The sequence below is a fragment of the Galleria mellonella genome, unplaced genomic scaffold (genome assembly GCF_026898425.1).
Source record: "Galleria mellonella isolate WM207_F2 unplaced genomic scaffold, CSIRO_AGI_GalMel_v1 utg36, whole genome shotgun sequence".
NCBI lineage: Eukaryota > Metazoa > Arthropoda > Insecta > Lepidoptera > Pyralidae > Galleria > Galleria mellonella.
In genome coordinates, this window is record NW_026442086.1 from 8429102 (window position 1) to 8444319 (window position 15218).

The window sequence follows — 15218 nt, forward strand, 5'->3', positions numbered from 1 at the left end:
CTAATTGATTATTCTGTATATTATTTTTATTTTGAAGTGATTTCCAAGCAAGGAGGTTATCAATTCGTCTAATTTTCTACCGACTTCAAAAAAGGAAGTAATAAATTCGGATTTATCTTTTTTATGTGTGTTATTTCATAACTCCGTCAGTTGTTAACCGATTTGGATTTTTTATCTGAAAACAGAACACTCATAGATTGATTCCATAGAAATTTCATCAAAATCAGTTCAGGATCTTAGTTTTTAAATTTTACCACAATTGAAATCGGTTTTTTTTTATGGAAAACTATTTTTTTAAGAAATCGAACAACTACAAGGTAAAAGACAAAGAGCCAATTACAGGTTTTCAAAAACTAGATTTAACAAATACACGAAATTTAATAAGAACAATCCTCCCCATTACTAACAATCTCTTCCCCAGTACGGTATTCTGTAACTTAATCATACCATGAGCATGCCGACCCATTATTTTACGTGTTTGCTTTTCATGTATTACTCGAGCTGTGCACATAATGTGATTGGATTATAACCTAGCCGAATCACAAATGTAACTATTATTTAAGTTTTTTTATGGTTGTGATCTGTTTTATGTGCCAATAAAAAAATAAAATAGAAAAAAAAATACCCGTAGTACAGATGCAAGCGAGGTTGTGATTTTATTATCATACTAGCGGCCCGTCCCGGCTTCGCACGGGTGGACATTTTTACAACATTTTAAAAAGTGGTTATTGTGACATAACGATAATAGTTGGACATATAGTATCGCGAAGTTTTTTGTAGTTATTGTTTTTTTCTTCAATATTGTAGAACATACTTTTGTTCTATCACTAATATAATATATAATATATTTTATAGCATTTTTTTTAACCTTAGAGTTACGTTACTAAAGTTTTAGTAAGGATCCCTAATATTTTCTAGCAATAAACATAGCCTATGTTACTCAGGGTGAATATAGCTTTCTAATGGTGAAAGTATTTTTTAAATCGGCAAAGTAGTTTTTGAGTTTATTCATTACAAACATACATACACACAAAAATACAAATCTTTCCTCTTTATAATATTAGTGTAGATTAAAAAAAATATAGTCAATAACACATAATGGCGGCTAGTGGACATCTAATAAGAGATGGCTGTTTCTGCGAAACTAACTCCAAAGTCCAATTATTATGTACGCACTTGAAGTTGGACAATTAAAGATTGTGTCCGAAAAAAATGGCCTTTTAAATTGTAACATTTGTAACCTAACCAATTATTTTAAACTAAAAACTTTAATTTTTACTACTATAGTTTACTACTGAACCGTATTTAATAAAATTTCTATGGAACTAATCTCTAAGTATATCTTTTCAGATATTTTTTAACAGTTACCAGTTACCAGAGGGAGACTTTGTACAAAAGTCGATTGCTTGGGTACCTCTGTCCCATTCGTGTTTCTACCGTGAAGCAGTTGTGTTTGCATGGCTGTGTTTCGGTTTGAAGGGTGGGATATGGCGTGAATTTACTGGTTACAGAGGAATAACACCTGAGTCCTCGGGAATGGCAACGCATGGGGGGTATCATGGGCGAAACAGTGTACTCTGTTATGTCCATGATACTGCTCCTGTCTATAGGCGACGGTTACCACTTTCAATCAGGTGGACCGTCAGCTTGTTTACCATTCTAAGCTGTATAAAAAAAAAAAGATAAAAAAGAATTTCCCAAATCATTTTAGAACTGACGGAGTTACGAAGTAATAAACAAAAAATACAATCGAATTGAGAATCTTCTACCTTTTGAAGTCGGTTAAGGAAAGAGCATAAAGCTTTCGCTATTATGAAGTGTATAGTGCACCGTTAAGGATATTCTGTCTATCGAGTTCTAGAAGAGTCATGACTCGTCTGGCGGGACAGGGAGGGAGGGGGAGGGGGCTCGGCGGACAGGGGCACACGGTCGTCACTGATTGTCCCATTTAGCAATTGCTGCCGCGGATTCTGGACGGGCTATGCAATATGTCGGCATCGTCCTATTTTAAAAATTTATTTGTTTCATTTAACTACTTTTATTTATTTATTTATTTATTCTTCATTGCACAATAAAATTTTGTACAAATGGCGAGCTTAATGCCATATAGCATGCTCTACCAGCTAACCATTGGGTAAAAACAGAAAGCGTATGAAGGGCAGGTGTGGTGAAAAATATGTGACAATTATAGTAACACATTAAGGCAATATACAATATAAATATAATATACACATAAGAAATGCACATATAATACATAAACATTACTTTGAATATATATGGATAAACTAATACATATGAAATATATACATATACATATATATATATATATATATATATATATATATATACATACATATACATAAATTAAAACAACGATACTTTTGTACATTCACTTTTAATAAAATTCAAATCCACTTTGTATAGATTCTTTTGTTAAATTTATTCAGCTTAATAACAGCATGGCATGTATCATTGCACATATGTACAGATTATAAGTGTACAAATCTTTCAAATCCAAAGTATTGCTGTAGTCTAATTATTTATTTTATAACTAGTATTGTAGTTTATATATATATATATATATATATATATATATATATATATATATATATATATATATATATATATATATATATACAATACGCGTGTCGTGCGGCCTTTAATTTTTTTATTTTTTATTTATTGTTTTTCATTGAATATCGCACACCCATCTTCCAGTGATAGAGGCTAAATAATTAAAAAAATATGACCACACCACACCACCCAAACACGAAAGAATGAAAAGTTTACGATACATATATTTACGTGATTATTACATACTATACTAGGGTGGACATTTTTACATTTTGAAAAGTGGCCATTAAGGCTGCACACGCGACGAAAGCTTAAAAATGGAGTAACTTCTCCTGTTTTCCCAACATTTCCCTTCACTGCTCTGCTCCTATTGATCGCAGCGTGATGAAAAGTATACTATAACCTGCCCAGGAGTATGAAGAATAATTGTACCAAGTTTCGTTAAAATCCGTCGAGTATTTTTTGTTTCTATAATGAACATACATATAGACAGACAAAAATTTTACTGATTGCATTTTTGTCATCAGTATCGATCACTAATCACCCGCTGATAGTTATTTTGGAAATATATTTCATGTACAGAATTGACCTCTCTACATATTTATTATAAGTATAGATTATTTATATTTTATTTAACTGCATTATTAAGAAAGCTAACCTCGAATAACGATAAAAGATGAGGTCAAAGAGGAAAAAGACTATCCTATATCTGTAAATACTTAAAAAAATATATACATTGTCATATACTACATGTTTTGAAATATTTAAAAAACAAATTTTGCAATATAGCGCTTGCATGTTGCAAAATACTTTTCAAATTTTGATTTCGTAAAATCTTTCAAATAATGAAACTCCTTAAAATATTGTAAACATGCAAAATTGTAGTTTTGTTAGATGTTTATTACTTACTTTTTTTAATTACCAAATTCAAAATTTACATTTTTTGTGAGTTTTATGCATGCTTTCCATTTGCTCTTAGCATTGGAAAAACGTTTAACTTCAAGACACTATATTTTGATTTAATTAAGCTTAAACAACTAAATGGATTGCAACAAATAAAATATACTACAATATCCTAGACAGACATTATTTATTCCAATACCTCCGGGTATAATAGCGGAATACGAGAATTAATTTTATTCTTAGAAGAGATTTTGCTTCACTCTGCGTGTTCTACCGCTTTTACAACAGACTGTGCTCTGGAGGAATCATTTCATATATTGCCCACGGCCACTTTCTACCTTCGTATAGCTTGCCATCGACAAAGAGTTCACTCCGGTACCTTAGAGCCTTCGAGTCGCGTACAACGCGGTTTCAGAGATGTTTTCTCCTACGAACGCTCAGGTTATGTTTTTACGTGTTCAGATCCAGATAACTCTTCGAGCTACCTCTACTAAGTTCCCTCGTAACTCCATTTATGTTTTTTATCGGTACTATAATGGTTCCGTATGAGGTAAAGCGCTCCACAAATTGTAGTCTCGCGAATATAGCGGCAGGAGCGAACACGTGAGCCTGCGTACAGTCACCCACTCATGCACATTTACCGATTATACGACAAGTTAAGAGAAAAAAGCAAAAATCCTTTCATTCGACTGCCCAAAAAAGGGGTGTAACCTTTTCAGGATTCATGTGTGTATGTGAGCTTTATTCCACCATAACTTTTGAATACTCGAACAGATTTGTATGTATGATATATCATTAGCATCCTCTATCATCCCGAGTGATACTGCGTCATATTTTTTTAAGACTTCATTTCTTAACAAGGCAGTGTATTTTTTTTTGCAGAGCAAACTGTACTTGATAATTTACATGTTAAACGATTTCAAAAATAGAATATACCAATAATACCAATAAAAGTTATATTTTTTTTATTTTTTAATATTAAAAAGCCTTTTTTTCTTTTCCTAAATTTTAGAACCTAACTAAAATGTTTTTAGACAAGGGTCCGTGGAATTGTTTAAATTGTAAAAGTGAAGTCACATACGTGTAACCGATCCTGAAAAAACCTTAATACACTCTTTTTGATGAACCCCATATTGTAGACTTTAAGGAAACCTCTGCAGAGAGCTCATTCTACGGCTAGAGTGTTCGTGGTAGTAAACTCCTCTAAAACTGCACTGTACGCGTACATTTAGATTCTAGCGTATGAGAAAACAATACTACGATTCTTCAAAAAGGAGCGTATTAAGGTCTCATAAGGGTCAGCAACGTGCGCGTGAAGTTTCTGGTGTTACAGACGTGCATAGGCTAAGATACGGCTTTCCACCATGGTATAAAAAAAATTATATTCGTATGTCTAGTTATTCTATTATTATTATAATTATATTCCTCTCATTTACTAATTTCTTTTACGCATTTCCAACGTTACCTTCCTTTTTTCCTCAATCCTTTCCTCCATACCGTAGGTGGCGGAAACCACCAACAAATACATTCCCAAATAGGGTTGACGTCAGGCAGGCGGTCGGTCGTAAAACTATAAGCCAGATCCTTTAGTAATATGGATAAATCCGTCTTACGCCGACCCCAAATAATGATTGGAATAAGGGCAGGAAGATGGTAATGATGTCTATTAATATTGTTCTGAGAGTTTTTTTTTTTTTAAATGGACATTTTAAATCCCCTGATTTCATCCTTGCGTATTATCATTCCCTGGTACTGTTTGCGCTGCGCTGCGCTATCGGTACAAACAATATGCTCGAGAGGTTCCTGTTACATTTATCATCCATTTAAAACGGCTCTAGGTATCAAAGGCTAAAGTATTAGGGCCTCAAATACAAGGCTACAAGGGCAATGTACTGTGCGCAGATTTTAAACTGTTCAATTTATTACAATTTGCGGTCGGTAGGTACGCATCCACGGCTGGCCGTATCACATCTACAAATATGGTAATCTTCGGCTGGTGTTTGCGAAACGATACGAACTAGCACAAGGTGGCTGTGTTGGGACTGGATATTGCATTTATAAACGACTAAGATAAGGTTAACAACTCTATATGGCTAAGTGTGTCGGCATCGAGCTTTGAAGTTCTTCGAAACAGAAAAGAAATTCGAATTGCTTTTTTGTTTTTAATAAATGGTACTTATTTAAATATCTATTTTGACTATCTACCATTAAATAACACGAGCAATATTATTACATGAAACGTATTGTGATGGAAATCATTACAATGATCATCTTACAAATCGATTCTATCGGTGTGTTTTGTGCTTTCCCATGCCTTAGTCTATTATTTTATAGATCCTTTGTATTAATCTTCTGATATCCAGCGGTTTAAGATATCTATAGTCTACTGGCTCCGAATAAGTCATTCCCAGCAGACTCACATACATCGCACATCAAGTGCTCCATAGATCCCGATTTCTCACTGCACCCTTTTCACAGTGTGTCCGAAAATAGACCTGTCTTGTATAGTATATGCCTTAGCGGCATGTGTCCTGAACAGGTTCCCATGATGAGTCTTACCTATTGTCTGCTTCTATAGTAGATGAGTTTATCCCATCCCACAACCTTGTGGTGTAATTTTTTTTTTTATACAACTTAGAGTGACAAACAAGCTGACGGCCCACCTGATGGTAAGTGGTAACCGTCGCCTATAGACATGAGCAGTACCATGGACATAACAGAGTATACTGTTTCGCCCATGATACTCCCCTTGCGTTGCCATTCCCGAGGACTCAGGTGTTATTCCTCTGTACCCAGTAAATTCACGCTATATCCCACCCTTCAAACCGAAACACAGCCATACAAACACAACTGCTTCACGGTTGAAACACGAATGGGACAGAGGTGGCCAAGCAATCAACTTTTGTACCTGTATAGATGGCAATTGCATAAATTTATTTCTATTTAATTATTACAGTTTTGTGTGTTCTGATGCTAAAGATTAAAATTTCATATTGTTTAATTTTTAAGAGACAATTTTAAATATATCCACAGATGTAATAACAAAGTTTAACCTCAATTTTTTATAATACTCTCTAAGAAAAGTTCACATAATCTACATTCCGTATGGAGGTCCTGAACGCCACCGAGAGAAAACGGCGTAGAAAGCGCCGCGATAAACGACTTGCACCGGCGCAGTGTTGCTATTGTTGAACTAAATACGTGTAGTTACAATTGGATCTAGTAATGCAAAAAATAGCCATCCCTTATAGAATATCTCATAATTACCTAACATAACTAAGTTTCTGCATAACCAGTTCCAATTATCTGAAGCACACAGTACACAAACATACTTTTCCAATTTACAAGAGAAAAAAGTTGGTCAAGGCTAAATTGACGCTTACAAATTAGTTAAAGAAATAAAGATTATATATTTATATGTAAGACTTTTCATTGTTTTTATACCAATTCAAATTAAATTAATTATGAGGAAGTTCTAGATATCTACATATACATAGTATTTTTTTATACCATTGATGTGGCAAATAAACATACAGCCCACCTCATACTAAGCAGTTATTTTTTGTATCTTCCTTTCTTTCATTAATTCCTGTTTTGGATTCATATTAATATTGTCACGATACAAACACCTGGTTTATTTTTAGATGACCTCGTTTTTTTTTTTAATATTATTTTAAGGGCTTTTACCTTCTTCAGGTATATCAGTCCTATCGTACCCTGAACTGATTTCTCAAACAAAACTTTATCTACCTTCCCTAGACGCGGAAAGAGAAGAATTAATGCATCAATAATTTACAGAGATGTTCAAAAATTTCTGGTTTAAGTTCAGCTAACATAGATTGAATAAGACCAACATTCAATTTATTTAAGTTAAAGTGGCGCATGAATTCTTCTCTTTCCTTCGTGTTAATACGACACTCTAATAGAATATGATGCACATCATCGATGGTATTACAAGCTTGACAATGGGGTGACAAGGACTTTCCCATCATATGTGCAAATTTTTTTGATGGATAATGACCAGAACGTAAACGAACAGCTAATTTAATACTGTACCTATTGATTTTAATTCCACAAAACCAAGGAATATGTCATCTCGTTGGGACACGATGATGACGGTACTGGTAGATATTAGGTGTGTAGGAATGATTGAGGTTCCGGATTCAATTTTCGATGGGTTATTTTAGGTAAAAAAATGCTTTGTAAGAAACTTTAAAAGTCTGTAACTTTCATCCTTGTTCCAACATGTTGATACGAAGCCGGTGTTATTGTGAGGCACTTATTATTTATGATATAAATTCAACAATCTGCAACATGTCGTCATTGTATAAATTGTAGACGAATACAAATGATATTTTGTGAGTGGATTACGACAGTAAACAACGTGGCCGCCTCGCAGGCCGAAGTCCATTCGTATACAAAATTGTCACAGAGAAGATAGTTCATTCAATGCCTCCCAATTCAATAAATAAATTTTACAAACCCAAACCAGAGGGCTTACCATGAAATGTTTTCCGAAATTACGGAGTCAAACGAAACACAAATATGATGTTAAAAATACATAATACATGCCGTTTGGAAATATTAAAAATATTAAAATATTGCTAATAAAAATATCCCACCCTTCAAACCGAAACACAGCCATGCAAACACAACTGCTTCACGGTAGAAACTCGGATGGGACAAAGGTGCCAAAGCAAACGACTTTTGATCCTCTGGTCTCTGTACCTTGTAATTTCATTGTCATTAATTTAAATCCTTTAGCGCAGACTTAAATCAGTCACTTCACTTAATCTTTTAGTAAGTTGGGGCGTTAAATTTACACATGAAGTAAGTATTTCGTGTCTTTAGAGTTTATAAGTCAGGGTTATACCACTAGGCCACAACAAGACGCTCACAGTTGTATAATTGTAATTTTTCGTTTTGTTTTCGTTATGTCTTGTCGTGTATATTAATATTTAATATAATGAACAAACTAAATATGAATAAAGGCTATTTTAAAGTAATAACAACCAGGTTAACTTAGATATGTTTTAGTCGACAAAGTTCGACTAGTTTCAGAATCATCCGGTCTCAGACACGCGCTCGCGTCACGTTCGCTCATGACTAAAGTTCCCGGATGGTCCTGAAACCAGACGAGCTTTCTCGACTAAAATACACTAAGTTAATCCGGTGGTTAGTACATTAAAACATAATGTGTGCTTATAAAACTTTTAGCGATAAAATAAAGAAAAAATAACATTAAGTATGCGAATGAATGATGAATCGACCAACCACAGAGTAGATTTACTCTGTGGGGCCAATTAAAATCTAACAGTATGAAGAGAAATTTTGTAATTCATTTCTTTAAACGTAGAGGCAACAATATTACTTTATCAACGATGTACAAAAGAAAGAAATTCTGAATTCATATAATTTGTTTCTTTAAAAGAAAATATTGTAAATGTTTCTTTGTAATTGATAGGGTGTAATCAGTTAAATTTGTTTGAAACACTCGTATTTCTTAAATTTATTGTCTATGTAAGATTGTCATTAGGAGTTGTTGTTTTTTTTTACCCTTTTTTTCTACAACACAGTGGGCAGGGGGGGCAAGGGATTGTTAGTAATGGAGACTGAGAATCCCATTGCTAGCAATATACCCAACCAGGTCGACCTCCTCGCGGTTCCCCCTGGAAACTATCATGGTTAATTCCTGATGAATTCATCATGATGGGCTAACTGGCCTGTTTTCATTCTCATCGATCACCCTTCACTGGTGCTCCGCCAGCGTATCCCGTTAGCGCAGGCGAGATTACCATACCATTTTCACCCATTAAAAAAAACAGTGGGCAAACTAACATGCGGCTCACCTGATAGTAAGTGAGTACCGCAACCTATGAGCACCCACAACACAGAATTGCAGGTGTTCTGTCGGCCTTTTAAAAAGAAATATACTATTTTCCTGAAGGTCGTATCGGTTGAAAATACAGCTGCTGGAAGTTGATTCCAAAGCATAGTTTTCTGTTTAAGGACTTTTATCTTCTTCAGGTATTTTAAAATGGCAGAATGTCAGCCCTAAAGCATAGTTGTGCTCGTGTCCTCGCACAACTACGCTTTGGCATTGAAAAATGCACGGTGAAAGAAAAATTTATAGCCCAAGGAATAGATGTTTAAAATGAATAGTGCTTAACATTATGTTTGTGTACAATAACGAATAAAATAATAAAGAATAGAAAACAGTAATTGTCGCTTATAGACATGAACTGGTGGTCTACCGTGAAATGAAATTCCGAATTTTCGGGCTCAATTTCGTATTATTTTGCGTACCGAAATCGACCCAGTAAATGGAGCTTAACATTTCGTACATCATAAATCCTATCCTAATAGTTCAGAGGAACGATATTTTAACGTTTTAATAATTTTAAACGGCATGTATTATGTAATTTTAACATCAAATTTCTGTTTCGTTCGTCCCCGAAATTTCGGAAAATATTTCATGGTAGGCCTTCAGATTATGTCACAGTTTTACAATCAAGTAGTCCACGAAGAACGTAATAATGTAACAAGTGCACCGCCATGCAATGGCGACTCATCCTAAATGATTCCCCGTTCACAAACGCAACCAGAGCGTGGCGGCCGTGCGCTATATTGTAAATGTAATTTATTTCACATTAATAAATCTTTACATCTGCCATTTTAAATTGTTCGTATCATTAGTTTCTCACTAGTACTGTATTATATTGTTTGTGGTATTGCGATCAACGGCTCGACAATTATAGTCCAATTAGATATATTGCTAATTGTATTGTGTCTTGAATTCGCAATAACAAATTTTTCGTCAAAAATGTCAAAGAATGTGGTACGCGTCTTGCTTTTAAGGTAGCTACTGCAAGAATGCTGCCATAAATCCTTGTTATTTTCAATCGACTACAAAATGAAGGAGGCTTTCAATTTTGTTCTACTTTTTTATGTTTCTTACCTCATAACTCAAACAGTTCTGAACCTATTTGGATTTTATTTTTATCTAAAAGGATATAGTTACGTATTGGTTACGGATTGTTGGAAACACAGCCACGCAAACATAACTGCTTCACGGTAGAAACACGAATGAAACAGAGGTGCCCAAGCAAACGACTTTTGTAGTCTCCCTCTGGTAATGATAATTTGTTCGATTGTATTTATTTATGGTGTTTAAGTACATGAGGATTAGAAATGAAACTTAGGAAGTAGCTACTTATAAACTAGGCAACATTTGCAATTAACTAATTGTGCTACTCACTATGCATTAATAATATTTTTTTTTTTATTACGATTTAATTAACAATTTTAACTTCAAATAGTTAACAATGTAAATAATTGCTAAAGTCCGTGTTAGAGTCAATTATGGTACTTGATATTTTGTGTTAGCTGTACTGGAAAACCTTTTGAAATTAATTTTATAATGGAAAATCTTAGAGGAAAAATATTTTGTCTATAGAAAGATTCGATAGAAAGCTCTGACTGAGCCAATCTCTGGACCCAAATGAACAAAGGCTATTTCCCCATTATTTGATAACAACTCAGAAATATCAGTAGGAGAGGGTCATCTACTTCCCCCCTACGGGGGCGCAGGTACTTGCCTCGAGTAACTACTCTTTACACGGACATCATCTTCGCAGGCTACTGTCAAATATGTAAATGGTAGCGGCTAAGATATGTCAACAAACCGCTTTGCATTTCATTGAACAATACTCGTACATATAAAGTTACATACATAACCAAACAAGGTTTATTTATTTATTTAAGGAACACCAACAGCATATTGCATTATAACATATAGATATAACAACATTAAATGCAATACAATATTAATGCACATGCCTATTATAGGTATTCACAGCATTCACTTTAACATAATTATACAGTGTAAGAAATTTAAGTAAATAACAAAAATAAACATGTAATCTAAGTTGTGAGCAATATCGGAAAATAAGATTATGAGCGAATTAAATTAAAAAAATATATATATTATGACAATTAGAGTTAATTTAATGTTCATAAGATTGTTGTACAAAGTGCTTCAGCAATTTATTCCTGTAGGAAGGTTATATCCATATATTATTTTACTTACATTTTCTCACTGAAACACAACTGTACTGAATACCCATACATCTATTATACAATAATTTTATTAATAATTTCTCCTATTTTTCAGAAAATATAGACCAAAAAATGAATGTAACATTCTCAAGGTTCATGTATTTATAATTTCTAAATGTCTGAATAGATTTGGATGTAAGGAACATTGTTACAATTCTTACTTTTTAATTTTTAAAATGGATGATAATTAAATAACTCAGCTCGCGCTAACGGTATACGCTGGCAGGACATCAGTGAGGGGTGACAGGTGAGGATGAAACCAGATCTGTTAGTTAGTTATCGTGATAAATACACCTGCATTTAAGAACGATGGTTTCTAAGGGAGACCAAGCAGAGGTCGACCTAGTTGGGTATATTGCTAGCAATGGGGCCTTAGTTTCCATTACTAACAATCTCTTGAGTACCCTCTTCGTTAGAATTTTTATCATTTCGAGTGATACTAGAAATGTTTTTTTCAATTGTTACTTTTACGAGGTTTGTCGGAAAGTACGTATAAAAGTTTTTTAAAAATTTTATTTTACAATTATTCAGGTAAATCAATTTTATCCCCTTCAAAGTACTCCCCCTGTGACATAATGCACTTGTGCCAACGCCGTTTCCACTGTGAGAAGGCTCCTTGAAAGTCCTCTGGTTGTAGGTTTCTCAGCTGCTCCGTCGTAGCTTTTTTTTATCTCATTTATGTCCCCCAAATGCCGCCCCCGAAGTACCAATTTGGTTTTTGGGAACAAGAAGAAGTCACACGGGGCCAAATCCGGCGAATAGGGGGGTGTTCGGTCACCGTAATGGAATTTTTACTCAAAAACTCACGGACAACTAAAGAGAGGTGTGGGCAGGGGCATTGTCGTGGTGAAGAATCCAACGCCCCTCTCGCGCCAATTCTGGACGAACTCGTGCCACACGAGCTTTGAGGCGTCTGAGCACATCGACGTAGAATTTTCCATCAACTGTCTGGCCTGGAGGGACGAATTCTTGATGGACAATCCCCCGAACATCGAAAAAAACAATCAACATTGTTTGACATTTGAGCGGGATTTTCTTGATTTTTTTGTTCGTGGTTCCCCGGATGTCTTCCACTCTTTGCTTTCACGGCCATTCTTGCCGAGTTTCGAGAGAAACTTGATTACGACGCGCTGCTCTTCAACGGAAGCGGGATCCATGCCGACGGGGTTTCGTTAAGAGGTAACTTCACAGATGGCGTGACAAGCCAGTTCGCACCGCACGGCGGTCAGACCAGAACTGAAGCATTGTTAGGGACATAAGGAAGGGGTCCTGCGCTTACCTGGCCTCCCCACTCCTCTTTCTCGCATTCCAGAACACTTTTATACGAACTTTCCGGACAGACCTCGTATAACAAGACAGTCGTGTTTTTTAAATTAATTACAGAACAAAATTTAGAGAATGTACCAGAGAGAGACTTTGTACAAAAGTCGTTTACTTCGGTACCTCTGTCCCATTAGTGTTTCAACCATAAAGCAGTTGTGTTTACATGGTTATGTTTTGGTTTGAAGGGTGTGATATGGCGTGAATTTACAGGGTACAGATGAATAACACCTGAGTCCTCAGGAATGGCAACGCATGGGAGGTATCATGGGCGAAACAGTATACTCTGTTATTATAGTATATTATAGGCGACGGTTATCACTTTCCATCAGGTGGGTCGTCAGCTTGTTTGCCATTCTAAGTTGTATAAAAAAAGAGATAGAAGTTTAAGTCGTTTGCCAAAAAAAAAATATTGCATTTAGACAGTTGTCACCAAGGTAAAAACCTTGTAAACAAAGCCATAATGCTTGCATTGCTGTAACCTACTGCACTCGATGACAGTACACAATTGAATTAAGTTATTTGCTTAGCTTAGTGCTTAGCTTGCATAACAACCAATAGAGGTTACCTACATCGTACGATTGTTAGGTATTCTATGTACACTATTATATAATAAAGATGAGGTTTTAGGTGCCATTCCTAAACAATAGAAATAGTAGATATGTTGAAAATATCCATTTATTTACTAATTACAAGATCCAGACGTAAAACATCTTAGTCCTCAAGAATGGCAACGTGAAATGTATCATGAGCCAAACAGTTGTCTCTAAAAGTGAAACTGTTATGTCCATGGCACTGTTCATGTCTATAGGCGATGTAATCATGCTACTTTCCATCAGGTGGACGGTCAGCTTTTAAGTTTTGAAGGGATTGTTAGTAATGGGATCTAACAATCCCATTATTAATAGTACTCTATCTAGTAGACTTCCAAACGGTTCTTTATGGAAACCATCGTAATTAATTCTTCTTAGATTCGTCATGATGGGCTAAACGACCTGCTTTCATCTTCTCCTGTCATTTTTCACTGATATCCCGTCAGTGTATACCCATAACGCAGGGTTACTATACCATTTTAACCTATTAAAAAAATATCTAGTTACTAGGTCTGTAAGTCTTGTCCCGCGTACTACGTCCCGCGTCCGGCGTCCCAGACCTACATGCGTTACGTGTGGCGTCTCGCGGTGAAAGTGACACTCGCCGCGGTGGGACAAGTTCAATAACCCACTATTACATAATTTTAACGCATATTAATTTGGTGTCAATTTTGTCTCATATATGTGTAGTTAACACTACAATTACAAATGTGAAACTATTTTTTAGCTTAAATTAATTGTGATTTCCTTATCAATTTTCTATTTTTTTTTATGCGCAAACGTGTTCGTTAATCAAAAGCCGATACAAATACAAATAACTTTATTTTGTTTAAAAAAAGGATCGAACATAAAATTTCACACTCTTCACCAGAACCTACTAGCATACAAAACTTATTTAATTGTGCTATGAACACAAACAATCGATGAACAAATATTAAGATTTTCGAAACTCCTTTTACTTTTTTTTTTGATGGGTGAAAATGGGATGGTAACCTCGCCTGCGCTAACGGGATACGCTAACGGAGCACCAGTGAAGGGTGATAGATGAAAATGAAAACAGGCCAGTTAGCCCGTCATGATGAATTCATCAGGAATTAACCAAGATAGTTTCCAGGGGGAACCGCGGGGAGTTCGACCTGGTTGGGTATATTGCTAGCAATGGGATTTTTAATCTCCATTATTAACAATCCCTTCCCCCCTACCCCCTTTTACTTTGGACTTTACATACGGCATTGTATATAGAGTGTAATCGGAGTAATTAATCGTACGTAAATTATTTACGTAAATGATTCAAACTGAGGACAAAAATTTACGGAAATTTGAAATAAAACAATAGGATCGTTACGACAAATGGGAAAAAGTGGAATGATAAATGGGGAATGAAGGGAACGTGGTAGTAAAGAGTGAGGAAAACTTAGAAGGAAATTAAATTAGCTAAAAAATCTGGAAATTAATATCCGGGAACAAGTTGCACTTAATGGGAGGCTAAAAAAAAATATTTACACACTCATGCTATAGGAATATATTAGGATAGAAATTTCGTAATTCAGAAACTCATAAACGACAAGAAATTTCGAACCTTCCGTACTAATTTAATACAGGTAAATAGATCGACCGATGAATTTATTGCCGTTTTTCGATCCATGTTTTTTTTGGTAAACTGATTTTCATTATTATAGAAACCAAGTACTATTTGTATTACATATATCC

The 15218-nt window shown here is 35.0% G+C and overlaps 1 protein-coding gene across 2 annotated transcripts in view; it reads left to right on the forward strand.

Annotated features, from left to right (window-relative positions):
* The window catches only part of LOC113513394 (uncharacterized), a 40682-nt gene that overhangs the window by 19631 nt on the left and 5833 nt on the right, over nt 1-15218 (forward strand). The window lies entirely within an intron of this gene.